Source organism: Danio aesculapii, chromosome 13 (assembly GCF_903798145.1).
Source record: "Danio aesculapii chromosome 13, fDanAes4.1, whole genome shotgun sequence".
NCBI classification, from domain to species: domain Eukaryota; kingdom Metazoa; phylum Chordata; class Actinopteri; order Cypriniformes; family Danionidae; genus Danio; species Danio aesculapii.
The window spans coordinates 5,678,631-5,695,290 of record NC_079447.1 but is presented as its reverse complement, the minus strand read 5'-3'; positions in this window follow the sequence as shown (position 1 = coordinate 5,695,290).

Genomic DNA, 16,660 nt, shown 5'->3' with positions numbered 1-16,660 from the left:
ATTGATAATGATATATAGGGGCTTTATTTGACTGCGTAATGATACTGATTTTATATTTATTTATTTATGTTTTATAATATTGTATGGGTAAAATTGAAATATATATATTTTTATTGATGAACATCCTCTCATATTAATATTAGTTTATATATTTAATCTATTATTATTATTATTATTAACTTTTGTATATTTTGACTGCACAATGTTACTGATAATGATGTATTTTGACTACAAATTGATATTGTGGCTGTATTTGACTGCGTAATGATACTGATTTGATTATTTATTTATTTATTTATTTATTTATTTATTTATTTATTTATTTATTTATTTATTTATTTATTTATTTATTTATATATATCCTTTTGATGCAATATATTGCAATATGAAGCTATAGTGTATGCCTACAATTGATATGTTTAATATAGAACAAACTTTATTTATTTATTTTATTTATTTTATTTATTTGTTTGTTTGTTTGTTTGTTTGTTTGATTATTTATATTATTCACACACTGTAAAATATCCTTGCTGCCTTAAATTTTGTAGTTTTGTTCAAATAACCTTTCTAGTCATCTCAACTTTCATCACATCACACTGACTAAAAATATAAATTAAACTTTGTATAAGCTTATTAACTTTTAAAGTGATATAAAAACACGTTGTCATGATTTTGCCATAACATTTTTTAAAGTGAATGCGGTATTTTTTATTTATTTATTTATTTATTTATTTATTTATTTATTTATTTATTTATTTATTTATTTATTTTATCTCCTACAACACAAGCACACACACACGCATGCATGAGCACACACTCATTTTGACTGCTGGCGGAGCTCGTCATATTATGAAGGCTCAGCAAAGACAGATGTTTGTCTTCATTACCTTCTAATGGGCTCCTGCACAGTAAACCTGTTTTTGTCCTCATAAATCAGAGAAAGCATACAAATAGCAGGACAATTATTAAAGGAAAATGCACTTGTGTAATAGTAGGATTAGATTTTTTTTTATATTTTTATGCTTATGTGCATCATCCATTACTTATTATAGGCACAGCAACTTGAATGCACATTTCAAGAGTTCACACGTAGATATTGCTTGATAATATTAGCAGGTTTGGCATGCTGTCCTGGGAGAGAACCCTGAGCTTGGAGTTAATTGAGCCCAGGGCTTCCGCCTGATCAAAAGGCATGTAGGGGTAAGAGATTAGTTCTCGAGAGCTCCCCCTGGTAAAGGAGGAAAGATGGGGTGGATGTGGGGACTGTGGAAAACGAAGACAAGGGAGTAATTCTAGACAGGGTATTTATAGTGAGTTTGCATTAATCCGAATAGCTTACTAATGATTACAGATCAAATCAAATCACAAATCAAATCACATGCTCCTCTCAAATTTAGTTTGTGCAACTTCACTATATGTATACACTTAAAAATTATTATAATTATTAATTTAATGTTAATATTAAATAAATGAAGGTATTAAAATAAAAATAAAATAAATGTATTTGATTTATTTTATTAATTAATATGCGCTTTTTTATATTTAACTCATTTAAAATAATTAAAATTATTATTTAAAATTATTAATACTGTATTTGCTTTATTCTTACAGTAATAAGCACAATTATTTTTTGTTCATTATATTACAGTGTGCTTTTATTTTTTAACTAAAGATTTATTAAATAACATTATATTTGTATCATATTAAATATCAATGTTTTTCTTTTATAATATGAAAGTGAGAGTGAAAAGCTTTGTTTGTGTGCTTGTGCGAGTGCATTGGTGCGTGTGTGTGTGCGCGCGCCCTCTCTTCTGTCTGTTCTATATGCTCATACACGATTAGCTCTCACAGATGCTTCACTCCAGTTCAAGCGTTTGTCAAATCAGAAATATTGCTCATGTTCACGGACTCCTGCAAACACACCAGACCTGCTGCGCGGCTTTTACTGGCTCAAGCTCATTTATAAAAGAACGTATTGTTTAATCTGGGGAGAAATATAAAGCTCATATACTGAGATTATCTATTCAGTGTCTATGTCTTCATCACTGCAGCTGTTCCTAAAAATTTGGTCTAAAAAAGATTTCATTTGTAGTTGCAGTTTTGCATTTGGTTTGACATACAGTATATCATTTAATTCACTTTAATTTAGCAACTAATTTCCAATTAGTTTTTTAGTGGCAAAATTAATATATATTTCTAATTCTATCTAGTAACACTTTAGTATAGGTCATTATTCATGATATTAACTACTAGCTTATTATCTGCCTACTATTAAAATATGAACTGTTCATTACCACACTGTGAAAAAGTATATGATCAATTAGTCCTGACATCATATGTTTTTAGTTCATTGTAACTTATTAAACTAAGTTAACCATGTTCTAACTTAATTTTCTAACTTACGCAAGCTGTTTTAACTCAATTGAACATAATACAAGTTCAATGGACTCATAAGGTTAATTTGATTCAGCTTAAAAATGAAAGGCAACCAGGATGTTTTTACAGCGTAGTTATAATGTAGGATCTTATTTAATATCCACAACCCAAAACATAAACCCAACTTCTGCCTTACTAACAATTAATAAGCAGCTAGTTAGTAGTTTATTAAACTGGTAGTGTTAGCGATGGTTTGTTAATATTATGAATCGTGACCTAAACTGAAGTGTTATCCTATATATGGCAAGTAAATAATAATATACTTATTTTATTATATATATTAATATGCTTATCTATTATTTTTTTCATTATTATTGGCAGATGTTCCATTAGTTAATATTACTAATATTCTTAGTTCCTGTTAACTCACAGCGCATTAACTAATGATAACTTTGGATTTTAATAATGCATCATTAAATAATCAACCATGATTAATTTTTGCTGTACAAATATAATTCATTGTTAGTGTTAATTAATACATTAATTAATAGAATATAAGTGCAAAGTGTTATTTTAATATTGCATTTAAATAATATCTTTACATTTAAAATAAACTCTTTACAATAATATCTTAACAATTGACACTATTATTAGAGGCTTATGACCTGTCTGTTATTAATATATTAACTGTTTATTAGCATTTATTAGTTTATTATTTATAAAGTATGATTTTATTCTACATCCTACCTAAACCAAACCTTACTAACTCTTAATAAGCAGCTAATTACTAGTTTATTGAGTTAAAAGTCTTAGTTATTAGTTTGTTAATAGTGAGAATATTTTATTATTGCAGTTAATTTAATTTCAGCCTTGTGTCATCATATTTTTTTAAAGATTTAAATGCAATATTAAAATAGGGGCCACTATTTGCAGTTAGTTGAAGTAGTTTTTAACACAATCTAATAATGAACAATTCCTGCACAACATTTTATAAACCACAGTTCATCATTTACTAATTCATCTTTACTAATTCATTATTTTACAGTATTAACATCATTTTACAGCATTAAAATCCAAATTTAGCATTAGTTAATGCGCTGTCAGTTTACATAAACTAAGAATGAACAACTGCAGTAAACTGTATATTGTAACTGTAGTAAAATACAAAGATGAATTAAATACTATAATAAATATATCAATGAACGTATTATATGTAGTTGTTATATGTAGTATCAATGAATGTATTATATGTAGTTGTTATATGTAGTATCAATGAATGTATTATATGTAGTTGTTATATGTAGTATCAATGAATGTATTATATGTAGTTAATCTAATGTAATATATGATAAATGCATCAATGAACGTATTATATGTAGTTAATCTAATGTAATATATAATAAATGTATCAATGAACGTGTTATATGTAGTTAATATAATGTAATATATAATAAATGTATCAATGAACGTGTTATATGTAGTTAATATAATGTAATATATAATAAATGTATCAATGAACGTATTATATGTAGTTAATATAATGTAATATATAATAAATGTATCAATGAACGTGTTATATGTAGTTAATATAATGTAATATATAATAAATGTATCAATGAACGTGTTATATGTAGTTAATATAATGTAATATATAATAAATATGTCAATGAATCTATTATATATGTAGTTAATATAATGTAATATATAATAAATGTATCAATGAACGTATTATATGTAGTTAATATAATGTAATATATAATAAATATGTCAATGAACGTGTTATATGTAGTTAATATAATGTAATATATAATAAATGTATCAATGAACGTGTTATATGTAGTTAATATAATGTAATATATAATAAATGTATCAATGAACGTGTTATATGTAGTTAATATAATGTAATATATAATAAATGTATCAATGAACGTGTTATATGTAGTTAATATAATGTAATATATAATAAATATGTCAATGAATCTATTATATATGTAGTTAATATAATGTAATATATAATAAATGTATCAATGAACGTATTATATGTAGTTAATATAATGTAATATATAATAAATATGTCAATGAACGTGTTATATGTAGTTAATATAATGTAATATATAATAAATGTATCAATGAACGTGTTATATGTAGTTAATATAATGTAATATATAATAAATGTATCAATGAACGTGTTATATGTAGTTAATATAATGTAATATATAATAAATATATCAATGAACGTGTTATATGTAGTTAATATAATGTAATATATAATAAATGTATCAATGAACGTGTTATATGTAGTTAATATAATGTAATATATAATAAATATATCAATGAATGTATTATATGTAGTTAATATAATGTAATATATAATAAATGTATCAATGAACGTATTATATGTACTTAATATAATGTAATATATAATAAATGCATCAATGAATGTATTATATGTAGTTAATATAATGTAATATATAATAAATGTATTTATTTTATTGCTTGTTCTTTTAAAAGTTTCTCACAGAACTGTTATCAATGAGGGGATTATCAGAAGACCATGTGGTTTGGTTGCACAATGCAAATCTAAGTGTATATGTGTGTGTGTGTGTGTGTGTGTGTGTGTGTGTGTGTGTGTGTGTGTGTGTGTGTGTGTGTGTGTGTGTGTTTTGTGTGTGTGGCTTCATTTCCATTTGTTTTTGACATTATTTTCTTGCACAGGTGGCACCGCTGCTTTCCCGTTAAATGGCGTCTACCGCAATCTGTTTGTTTTGCCACCTCGATTAAAAGCGTGATGTGATTTGTGTTCAGCTGCTAGATGCAAATCTGTTCAGACCACAAAAATCCAGCATCTTGAATATCTAAAAGTAATAGTCTACAAAAGTAGACTTCAGTTTCCATGCTGCAAAGAAAATGTGTTTAATAATCTATAGCGGATTGCCTTTTACTTTTAGTAGAGATTGAACAATTCAAAGGGTTTTTAAATGCTTCAATATTTAATGTATTATTGTATGAATGTATTTTTTAGGTGAGAATGTAGTTGTTTATTTTGCAGATATGACGTTTGTTTTAAGCGGATCACCTTTAGTATTTAGTTTAGTAATCTTGACTGGTATTTACATGTATAAATATTTAATGTCTTATAAGATTTTCTTTTAGGCAAGAGATGTTTATATTGTAAATAAACAGTTTATTAAAAGCAGATAGCCTTTAGTGTTTAGAGATGGTAGAGAAAACATCGGTTTCAATGGTGCCAGCAGCAAAAATCTTGGGCTGTGGACAACATAAAAGGTGTATTGTTTTCTGGTGGGTCTACCTTCACTGTCTTTCTCACATCTGGGAGAGTTACGGTGTGGAGAAGCCTCAAAGAAGTGTACCACCCAGACTGTTGCATACCCAGAGTGAAGCATGGAGGTGGATCAGGGATAGTTTGGGATGCAATATTATAGCATTCCATAGGCCTAATACTTGTGCTAGATGGACACTGGGTCACTGCCAAGGACTGAACCAGTCTGGAGCACCATGTGCACCCAATGGGTCAAACATTGTTTCCTGAAGGCTGTGCCATGTAGACTGTAAAAAATGCAGGGTTCCACACAATTCATTCATGTTGTCCCAACACAAATTGATTGTTAACTTAAACTTTTAATACATTTATGTGGTTTGAACATAAAGAAATTAAGTTGTCCCAATGAAATCTCAAGAATTGTGTTGTTTCAGCTCCTTTTTAATTAGTAGTTTGAACGAGCAAAAATATATATATTTTTGAGTGTATCATGATGATAATACACCAATACACACAGCAAGACGGGTGACAGAGTGATTTGATAAACGTGAAAATGAAGTTGAGCATCTCCCATGGCCTGAACAGTCACCAGAACCAAATATAATTGAGCACTTTGGGGTGTTTTGGAGGAGCGAGTCAGAAAATGTTTTCTTCCACCAGCATCACATAGTAATAATTTTAGAAGTATGGCTCAGAATGCTTCTGGCCGCTGTGCAAGACTTGTATTTGTCATTCCCAAGACGAATTGATGCTTTATTGGCCACAGAAGGAGGCCCAGCATCATAAGTCAGAACTTTTAGCCCCCCTTAGATTTTTTTTCTTTTTTAAATATTTCCCAAGTGATGTTTAACAGAGAAAGGAAATTTTCACAGTATGTCTAGTAATATTTTTTCTTCTGGAGAAAGTCTTTTTTGTTTTATTTCAGCTAGAATAAAAACAGTTTTAAATTTTTTAAGAAACATCTTAAGGTCAAAATTTTTAGCCCCCTTAAGCAATATTTTGTTTCGACTGTCTACCGAACAAACCATTCTTATACAATAACTTGCCTAATTACCCTAACCTTACTAGTTAACCTAATTAACCTAGTTAAGCCTTTTAATGTCACTTTAAGCTGAATACTAGTATCTTGAAAAATATCTAGTCAAATATTATTTACTGTCATCATGGCAAAGATCAAATAAATCAGTTATTAGAAATGAGTTATTAAAACTATTATGTTTAGAAATGTGCTGAAAATTATTCTCTCTGTTAAACAGAAATTGGGGAAAAAAATAAATCAAGGGGGCCAATAATTCTGACTTCAACTGTGTATGTAAAAAAAAAAAAAAAAAAAAAAAAATATATATATATATATATATATTTATTCAAAGTGGCTCAGTAATGAGATATATATACACAAACACACACACTCACATATATAGGCCCAATCCCAATTCGATTTTTGTACCCCTTACCCCCTTCCCCTTGGCCCTTAAAACAGAGTGTAAAGGGCTTCAAAATTTACCTCTAAGAATTGGGACAGCACTACAGCACCTGCACACGTCATCATATGTCATCGCGATCTCTTGCTTCATATGAGATCAGACGATGGCGACTGCTGTAGTTATTCCAGCTGCTTTATTTTTGCGTGTTTATCTTCAGGAAATCACTGAAGGCATATATTATGTTATCATAATGATCTAATGTCACAATAAGATCGTAACTATACTGTGCATTTACACAGTGGCCATGTTCATCTGTGTAAACACACGAAAACAACACTAACATTATAGCAGACACTGTAAAAAGCTCATTCCCAGCCGCTAGACTTTTCTGACAGGGTATTCGAGTGTCAGAATGTTGTGGGACTGCTGTACAGGAGTTATTATTATTGATTATAGATCGCGAAATTCAGCGGGTTTTATTTTAGCGTTTTTTTTTAAAGCATGACGGTAAAACACGAACGCGGTTATGAATATATTAAAACATGTGCTCGTTTGTTGTAAAAGTTCGTAATAATGACAAAAAATACTCATTTGTGGATCTCCTTATCTCCGACTGTAACTATCTGCTGTTGTGGCTGGTGTATTCTGGGAAATTTTCTTACCGCTTGGTTTCGAGTGTGGTCTGGAACAATCTTCATTCGAAGGGGTATTCAGCCCTTCCCCTTAGCCCCACACCTTCAGGCTAAAGAGAATTGGGACAGGGGAAGGGCTAAGGGGTGGAATTGGGATTGGGCCAAAGTGTGTAGTGTGTGTGTGTGTGTGTGTGTGTGATGTGGTTAACAGGATTGTCATCAAAGCTCTATTAATGTTTTTAAGTAAATTGTTGTCATAAAAGGTGTCAGGTGGTGTTATTTCATGTCATGTTTGGATTGCTTGTAATATAAGGTTAAAGTATATGTGCAAATGCGTGTGAAAATAGTGTGGGTTTCTTTGACCTTTAAAAGTCTAACAGATCAAGCGTTTCTGAAGCTCTGGGTGGCAACATCTGTGCTTCTCGATCTCCACACATGAGCAATGTGCTGCAAACCCAAATTCTTGATATTAAAAGGATTACTAATGTGGTTAGTTTTAGTTTAAAATCTAAAGGCTGGCTCTTAAGCAGAACAGGATGTTGATGGATGTTACAGTATGTTTTAATGTGATGGTATTTGTATTTATTGTTATAATCTAGTGTCACAGAGTGGGCTCGGTGGTTATCATTGTCGCCTCACAGCAAGAAGGTTGATGGTTCGAGTCCCAGTTAGGTCAGTTGGCATTTCTGTGTGGAGTTTGCATGTTCTCCCCATGTTGGCATGGGTTTCCTCCTGGTGCTCTGCTTTCCCCCACAGTCCAAACACATGCGCTATAGGTGAACTGAATCAACTAAATTGGCCGTAGTGTGCAGTATGAGAGTGTATGGGTGTTTCCCAATACTGGGTTGCTTGAAGGGCATCTGCTGCGTAAATCATATGTTGGAGTATTTGGCGGTTCATTCCGCTGTTGCGACCTCTGAAATAGACCTTGATCCTTGATCAATTAAGTGTATTCGCTTATTTTTTGTCAAATAAAATGAATGTGAGGGTGTCACAGTGGCGCATTGGGTAGCACGATCGCCTCACAGCAAGAAGGTCTCTAGTTCGAGTCCCGGCTGGGCCAGTTGGCATTTCTGTATGGAGTTTGTATGTTCTCCCCATGTTGGTGTGGGTTTCCTCCTGGTGCTCTGGTTTCCCCCACAATCCAAAGACATGCGCTATAGGTGAATTGAAGAAGCTAAATGGACCGTAGTGTATGTGTGTGAATGAGTGTGCATGGGTGTTTCCCAGTGTGGGGTTGCAGCTGGGGGCATCCACTGTGTAAAACATATCCTGGTTAAGTTGGTGGTTCATTCCGCTGTGGCGACCTCTGATGAATAAAGGGACTAAGCCGAAAAGAAAATGAATGAATGGATGAAAATGTGTGTGTAGTGTGTATGTGTGTGAGACCGTGTGTCTCTTTGTGTGTATGTGTGTGCGGGATGATGTGTCTCTTTGTGTGTGTTTATGCATGCTTGTAAGTGTGTGTTTTTTGTCTGTAGTGTGTATGTATGTGAGACCATGTGTGACTGCTGGTGCATGATGTGTGTGAGTATGTGTGTATGCATGTGCGTTTAGGTGTGTGAGAATGTGTGTTTTTTGTGTGTAGGATGCATATGTGTGAGACTGCGTGTCTCTCTGTGTGTATATTATGTGTGTGTGTGTATATATGTGTGTGTTTACGTGACTGTGTGTTTATTCATCCATTTTCTTTTCGGTTTAGTCCCTTTATTAATCAAGGGTCGCCACAGTGCAATGAACCGACAGCTATTCCAGCATATGTTTTACGCAGTGAATGCCCTTCCAGCTGCAACCCAGTACTGGGAAACACCCATACACACACACACCCACACACTATGGACAATTTAGTTCATTCAATTCACCCGTACCGCATGTGTTTGGACTGTGGGGGAAACCGGAGCACCCGGAGGAAACCCACACGAACACGGGGAGAACATGCGAACTCCACACAGAAATGCCAACTGACCCAGCCGAGTCTCGAACCAGCAACCTTCTTGCTGTGAGGCGACAGTGCTACCCACAGCCGTATGTGTGTGTGTGTGTGTACTGCAAAAAAATTACGACACATAACTCACGACAGCATGTGTTTTAATGTGAACTGTAACTTATAAACCAGCTCAGTCCCATTTCTAACTCAAACCTTGAAGCTACTCAAGCTGTTCAGTGTAATTTAAGTTCAGATAACTCATAAGGTTAATTTGATTCTGCTAAATTAAAAGCAGCCAAGTTTTTGTTTTTAGGTGTGTGTAATGAAGTGTGTATTAGGATTAACGTGTCTCCTCTGACTCTGCATTGAGAAACAGGCTGGAAAAGCAGGTTTGGGTCAGCGGAGACTCTGCCTCAGGCTCTGAAACCTCAGCTCTGCTATTAACTGCTGACTCTGGACGTCAACTAAAGTGTGTGTTTGTGTGTGTGTGTTTGTGTGCAGGTCTCAGTGAGGTGCAGACACAGCAGCAGCAGAAGAACATCAGACAAGCAGATCTTCAGGTCAGAAGCTCATATTTAAAGCTCATCACTGGACACTGATCTCAACAGTTCAGCACACTCACACACTTCTGACGGGATGTTTGTAAAGTGCACGTGGGTGAATTTGTGTATTTGTGTGTCTTTAAAGTGGCCAGCATAAATGAGTACACCCCTTACACCCCTTCTCTTTTAAATGAACACTTTCTAGGGCTCAATTTCTATAGACATGGCAGTGTGCAAGCCTGCAATGAAGATGCCATTATAATTAACCAGAGTCACTGCAGAATAATCTAATAGTGTGATTAGTCTTTTATTTTAATGTGCTTTTAGGGAGTGTGACCGTACAATTTCAAGCAAATTTAAGCCATTTGGGCACAAGAAATTATAAAGCTTGCCACTTAAATGACGACGAAGGGCTCTATCATGCACCTGGCACAATAAGGCGCAAGACGTGTGTTGCGCGATTTGTTGCTATTTTCAGACCAGTGCAACCCTCATTTTCACGTTTTGCGTCACGTTGTTTAAAAAGAAAATCCCTTTACACCACTTTGTGGACTCGTGGGTGTGCTGGTCTATAAAGGAAGTGTGTTAATGCGCATTGTTGGCACGTTGCTATTTCAGGGAACTGAAATAGACTGTGCCATTAACCAACTGAAAGCTGCTCTAAAGTCCAGTGCAGATCGTGTTAGTAATGCAGGTCCAAACGCTTACACATTGCTGAATACACACAGGATGTACAGCAACACACAAATATCTTTACATATGAAAACAATTAAAGGATTAAAATATTACAGAAATGATTATTTACTACATAAATATAAAAACTACTGCCTTCATCACCTCAAGGGGGCTTTATTCAGTTTATTCATGACAATTAGCTTTTGAATAATGTGATTATTATTAGCAGTATTATTTATTATATGCATATTTATATTTGTTTTATTACAAACTAGTTTAGATTTGTCCACCTGTCTGGTTTTGGAGACGTCTGCATCACCATATGGGGCATAAGAACAGGACGTGTGTTTGGATATAACTCAGTTTTTGGACCACACTTCAGTATTATTGTTCATTTATTCGTTTGCTGGAAATTAGAACTGAATTTAGAAATAGTTTTGAACAAATATTTGTGCTTAACAAACAAAAATTAACTATGTAAGCTAATGGATGTCTTAGGTTAAGTTCCTTATTTCCTTATTTAAGTTTCTTATCCACTAAAGTAAAGGAGTAAAGTAGATAGTAAAAGTAAAGAGAAAGTAAAGAGGCTGACTGGAGGAGGCTCGTTGTTTATCCTAACGCTGCAGATGCTCTGTTTAACTGTTTTCTCACTAGTGAGGTGTTTTTTCACTTACAAAGTCCGTCATGCAGGGCTAAATTTGTGCCGGAACACGCTGGATCCGGCACCTCTGAAATCTGATCCGGCACCTCATTTTGACTCCCACCCGGCACCTCATTTCGACACCCACCCGCCATCCACCGCACCAACACATACACCCCCGCTCCCCACTTTCATGCTCGACCGACACCTCTCCATCCGATCTGTTCCGGGAACTCGCAATTCACAAATTAAGCACTGCCGTCTTGTAAATAGCAAATGTGCCAGGGAAGGGGAGATGAGACTCTGATTTATTTAATGCATGTTATGCTCAAAACACACCCATAACTCATTAGGAGAATAAGCACAACCCTGTTAGACCATGCACCGGGGTGCAGAGTGCATTTTTCTGACCTTAAAATAGCAAAAGTGGATTCGAACACGCCCTTAATGCTTTTGCACCATTTGCTTTAGACTTTGCGCCTAGATCATTAAAATAGAGCCCTAATTATACTATAAGCAGTGTTATTTTACATTTCTTTATTGAATTTCTGTACCTCAATACTGTGAGACTCCACCAAAAACCGTAAAGCGCTGTTTCTGTCATTTGTATCTGTTGTTTTCATGTTTGCTTTAATTAGTATCTTTAATTTTGGGTATTCTTGGATCATTTTGAATAGTTTATGCAGATCCATTTCTCTGGATTATCATCCCAATCAATGTAAAGTTATGAATTCTTACCAAATAGAGTTACAGTACTTTATTGATCTTACGAAATTATATGCATATCACAAATAAATATTGCAGAAAAACTAAATATTGCGATGTTAGATTTTTCAGCCCTAATACTTTCAATAGCATGCTATTAATGAATATATTCATGAATATGCATTAGATTAGTCAGTGCCAAAGCCAAAACTGGAACTAATCTAAAAAATGTGTACACCCTAATGATTATGTTGGGGAAAAATCTAAAATACAAATTTAATAAAGAAGAAAAATCAAGAGAAACCACAGGCATAAATCCTGAGGGGGGACCAGGGGGACGGAGGGGACCCCTGTGTCCCCACCCTATCCAAGGGTTGTCCCCCAAAAATATTGTAAAGCATGGCTCTATTGTGAAAAATGTATACCTAAGTAGAAAAAAGTAAATAAATAAATGCAACAAATGCATATAGAAAGAGTTGAGTCCCGCTTCCCCTTCTGTTTTCCCAGCTCATCTCACCTATTCTACACACACGAGTCAAGTCAATGTTGAACTCCACTAAGTAGGTATTTTATTCACTTTAAATAAAGCGATTCTCTTTAATGTAGTTGATGTAGACTCATTCATAATTTAGTTGCGGCAAAAATGCTGATTACTGATTTATTTTCCGTGAATTTGCTATATTAGCCTTTAAAATATTACTTATTAGTTAAGTTAGTTTCGGTATTAGTTGGTTAGTTATTAGTTAGTTAAGTTACTTATTAGTTAGGTTAGTTACATAGTACATAGTGCACAGTACACTGCAACTAACATGCCAAAGCCTTTTCCAATGCATTGTTTTGTTTGTGATGACTTGGCATGATGGCGGCCACAATTAGCATATTGTTTAGCTGTGCATTTACTAAACGTCCGAACTGACCTCACTGAATTTTTTTGCATTATCAATTTCTATTCTGTCCTTAAGTGTCTTAATTAACGCAGACACTTCTGGACAAATATAAGTTCATGTATATGTACAATCTGACTATTTTTTTGAGTCCCTTTCTAAAAATTGCTCATGAGAAAATTTTATATTTATTTATATTTAAATGTATTAATTTTATATTTGAGAGAAACTTAAATGAAATAAAAAATTAAGTTGAAAATTTGTAGTGTTAGTGTTTGCAAATCCTCATTTCAATTTAAATGTGTTATTTTCTATTCATAAATATGTAAATATTCTTATTTTAATGAATAAATCTATTGAAATGAAAAAATATATTTTAAAAAATAAATAAATAAGTTTTTTTTTTTGTTTAAATTTGTTTAATTTAAAAAATTGTTTAAAAAGAAATGATTTAATACAAATATACATTTTTCAAAGGGGTTTACTCATTTATGCTGTGCACATAAGTGTGTGTTCCAATGCAATGAAAAAGAAGTGATGAACATTAAGTGTGTTTTAACCCTCATGAAGCATTCAGGTCTGTTTTGATCTGGAATTCCAGACAAATGCATAATTTTAATGCTTTATAGCCAGGTTAGTTAATGCATTATTAACTAACACGAACAAACAGTGAATAAGGCATTTATTACAGTTTCTGTTCATCTTTGTTAACATTAGTTGCAATCTTTCATTATTAGTTGTTTAATTCAGTGCATTAACTAATGTTAACAAGCAGAACTTTGGATTTTAATAATGCATTAGTAAATGCTGAACTATGAATATTAAACGCTATACTACATGTATAACCTTATTGTAAAGTCTGAGCAGATTTAATAAGGGAAATGAGACTTTGCAAAAGCTTTAGGATTCTAAAAGATATTTATTTACTAATATTTGTATGCGTTCAGACTTAAAGAGATTTTAAATAAATAACACTGTACATTTCTATTTCATGCCAGTATGTATGAAGCACCTATAGGTGTGAAAAATATTTTAATAAAATGATCTATGGAGATGTAACTGGTGTCAGAAAATCTTTTGTGAAATATATTCCCTCATACTCTATTCTCAGACTTTCACATATGACGTGTGTTGATAAACATAAATGTACATGATTTTGTGTGTTTGGCATATATATTTTGATATGTACATAAGAATAACAACAACAAACCATAGCAGCGGTTTTGTATCTGGAATGCTCATGCAAAATACATTTATTTGAATAGTACTAAGAGTAATGTTATAATTAAGGCCCACACAGAATCTGCTAATTTTCACAGCCCATCATCGAGTCTATTTATTAACTTGTGTAAATGTGTGTAAATTTATATTTATTCAGTTTTTAAACTGACTTAAGTAATATTAGTGATTAATGAAAACATGCATATGATCTATTTACAATACAGTTTGTAAAGTAGTATGTTCTGTCTTTGAGTAGATATACAGTATTATATGAGAGACTTGCTTTGTTTACCAAATAAATGGATATAATTGGATTTGCAATGTACTGTAAACATTAAATACTTCAATTCAATTCAATTCACCTTTATTTGTATAGCGCTTATACAATGTAGATTGTGTCAAAGCAGCTTCACATAAAAGGTCACAGTAAATAGGAACAGTGTAGTTCAGTTTGTAGTGTTTAAGTTCAGTTCAGTTGAGCTCAGTTCAGTGTGGTTTAATAATCACTACTGAGAGTCCAAACACTGAAGAGCAAATCCAACGATGCGCAGCTCTACAGATCCTGAACCATGCAAGCCAGTGGCGACAGCGGAGAGGGAAAAAAAACTTCACTAAAGGCGGAAGTGAAGAAAAAAAACCTTGAGAGAAACCAGACTCAGTTGGGCACGACCATTTTAATTTCTCCGCTGGCCAAACGTCTTGTGCAGAGCTGTAGTCTCAGTGGCGGAGGCTGGAAGCTGGCCTCAGCGAAGACTCGTCTGTCTCTGGAGCGTCACAGGAATCAGTCTCATGTTCTCCACTCTTCCATGACCATCGCAGTAGTTGTTCAGGATTCGGCCAGGTCCAGGATATGGAAACCTTGGGATCATCTCGTCGTTGGTCTTGGATCGAATCAGTGACTCTGCATAGTCTGAGGGCCTCGGGAAGAGTATCCCCAGGTGGAAATGGAGAATAAAGAAAATAATTAGCGTAGCTGATGTTCACAGTGTATTTCAGCAAGATGCATAACCTGTGTGGAAGCCCCCTAAGTGGTGCACTAAGTGTATGCTTTACTGAACAGATAGGTCTTTAATCTAGTTTTGAATTGGGAGAGTGTGTCTGAGCCTCGGACGTTATCAGGAAGGCTATTCCAGAGTTTAGGAGCTATAAATGAGAAGGCTTGACCTCCTTTACTCGACTTTGCTATTCTAGGTACTACCAGAAGTCCTGAGTTTTGAGATCTTAAAGAGCGAGTTGGATTGTAGCGAGACAGAAGATTGGTTAGATAAGCAGGAGCTAGATTATTTAAAGCTTTATATGTAAGAAGCAATATTTTAAATTCAATACGAAACTTAACAGGCAGCCAGTGTAAGGAGGATAAAATTGGTGTGATATGATCAAATTTTCTAGACCTGGTTAGAACTCTGGCAGCTGCATTTTGTACTAATTGAAGTTTGTTAATAGAGGATGCTGGGCAGCCAGCAAACAGAGCATTACAGTAGTCCAGCCTAGAAGTCATAAAAGCATGGACTAGCTTTTCTGCATCTGAGATGGATAGCATACTTCATAACTTAGCGATATTTCTCAGATGAAAGAAAGCAGTTTTTGTGACATGGGATATATGATTTTTAAAAGTTAAATTGCTGTCTAATATGACACCCAGATCTTTTATAGTAGAACTAACGCTAACTTTGTATCCCTCTAATTGTAGATCGAGTTGTGAGATCTGCTGTGTACAGGATTTAGGCCCAATAAGTAATAATTCTGTTTTGTCTGAGTTTAAGAGAAGATAATTGTTGGTCATCCAGTCTTTAACATCTTTAATACACTCAGTTAGCTTGGACAGATTAGACGTCTCGTCAGGTTTAGTTGAAATATATAATTGAGTATCATCTGCATAGCAGTGAAAGCTGATCCCATGTCTTCTAATAATGTCTCCCAGGGGTAGCATGTATATTGTAAACAGTAAAGGGCCTAAAACTGATCCTTGAGGCACCCCGTATATAAATACAAGTTAAAAAGATAATATTTTTATTTCATATATTAAGGTTTTAGTTATGATACTCCTGAAAGCATACCGCATATGATAATCTACAGGTTTTATGCATAATTCTCCTAGGAAATAACAAAAAAGATTAGGTCTGGCTCATTGGTCTGGCCTTAGTTATATCTGAAATGAAAACAATGTTGTGATATTTGATACATTTTTTTGGAAATTTAAATAAAACAAAAATTTTGGCCATTGTTTAGAAGTAATTTTACATGTTAAAGAATTAGTTTGTTAATAAATCTGGCTAAATGGAGAAATAGCATTGTTAAATAGCAAAGTAATTAACTAAATGTGGACATTTTTTTGGGGAAATTCCCTCGTTAAT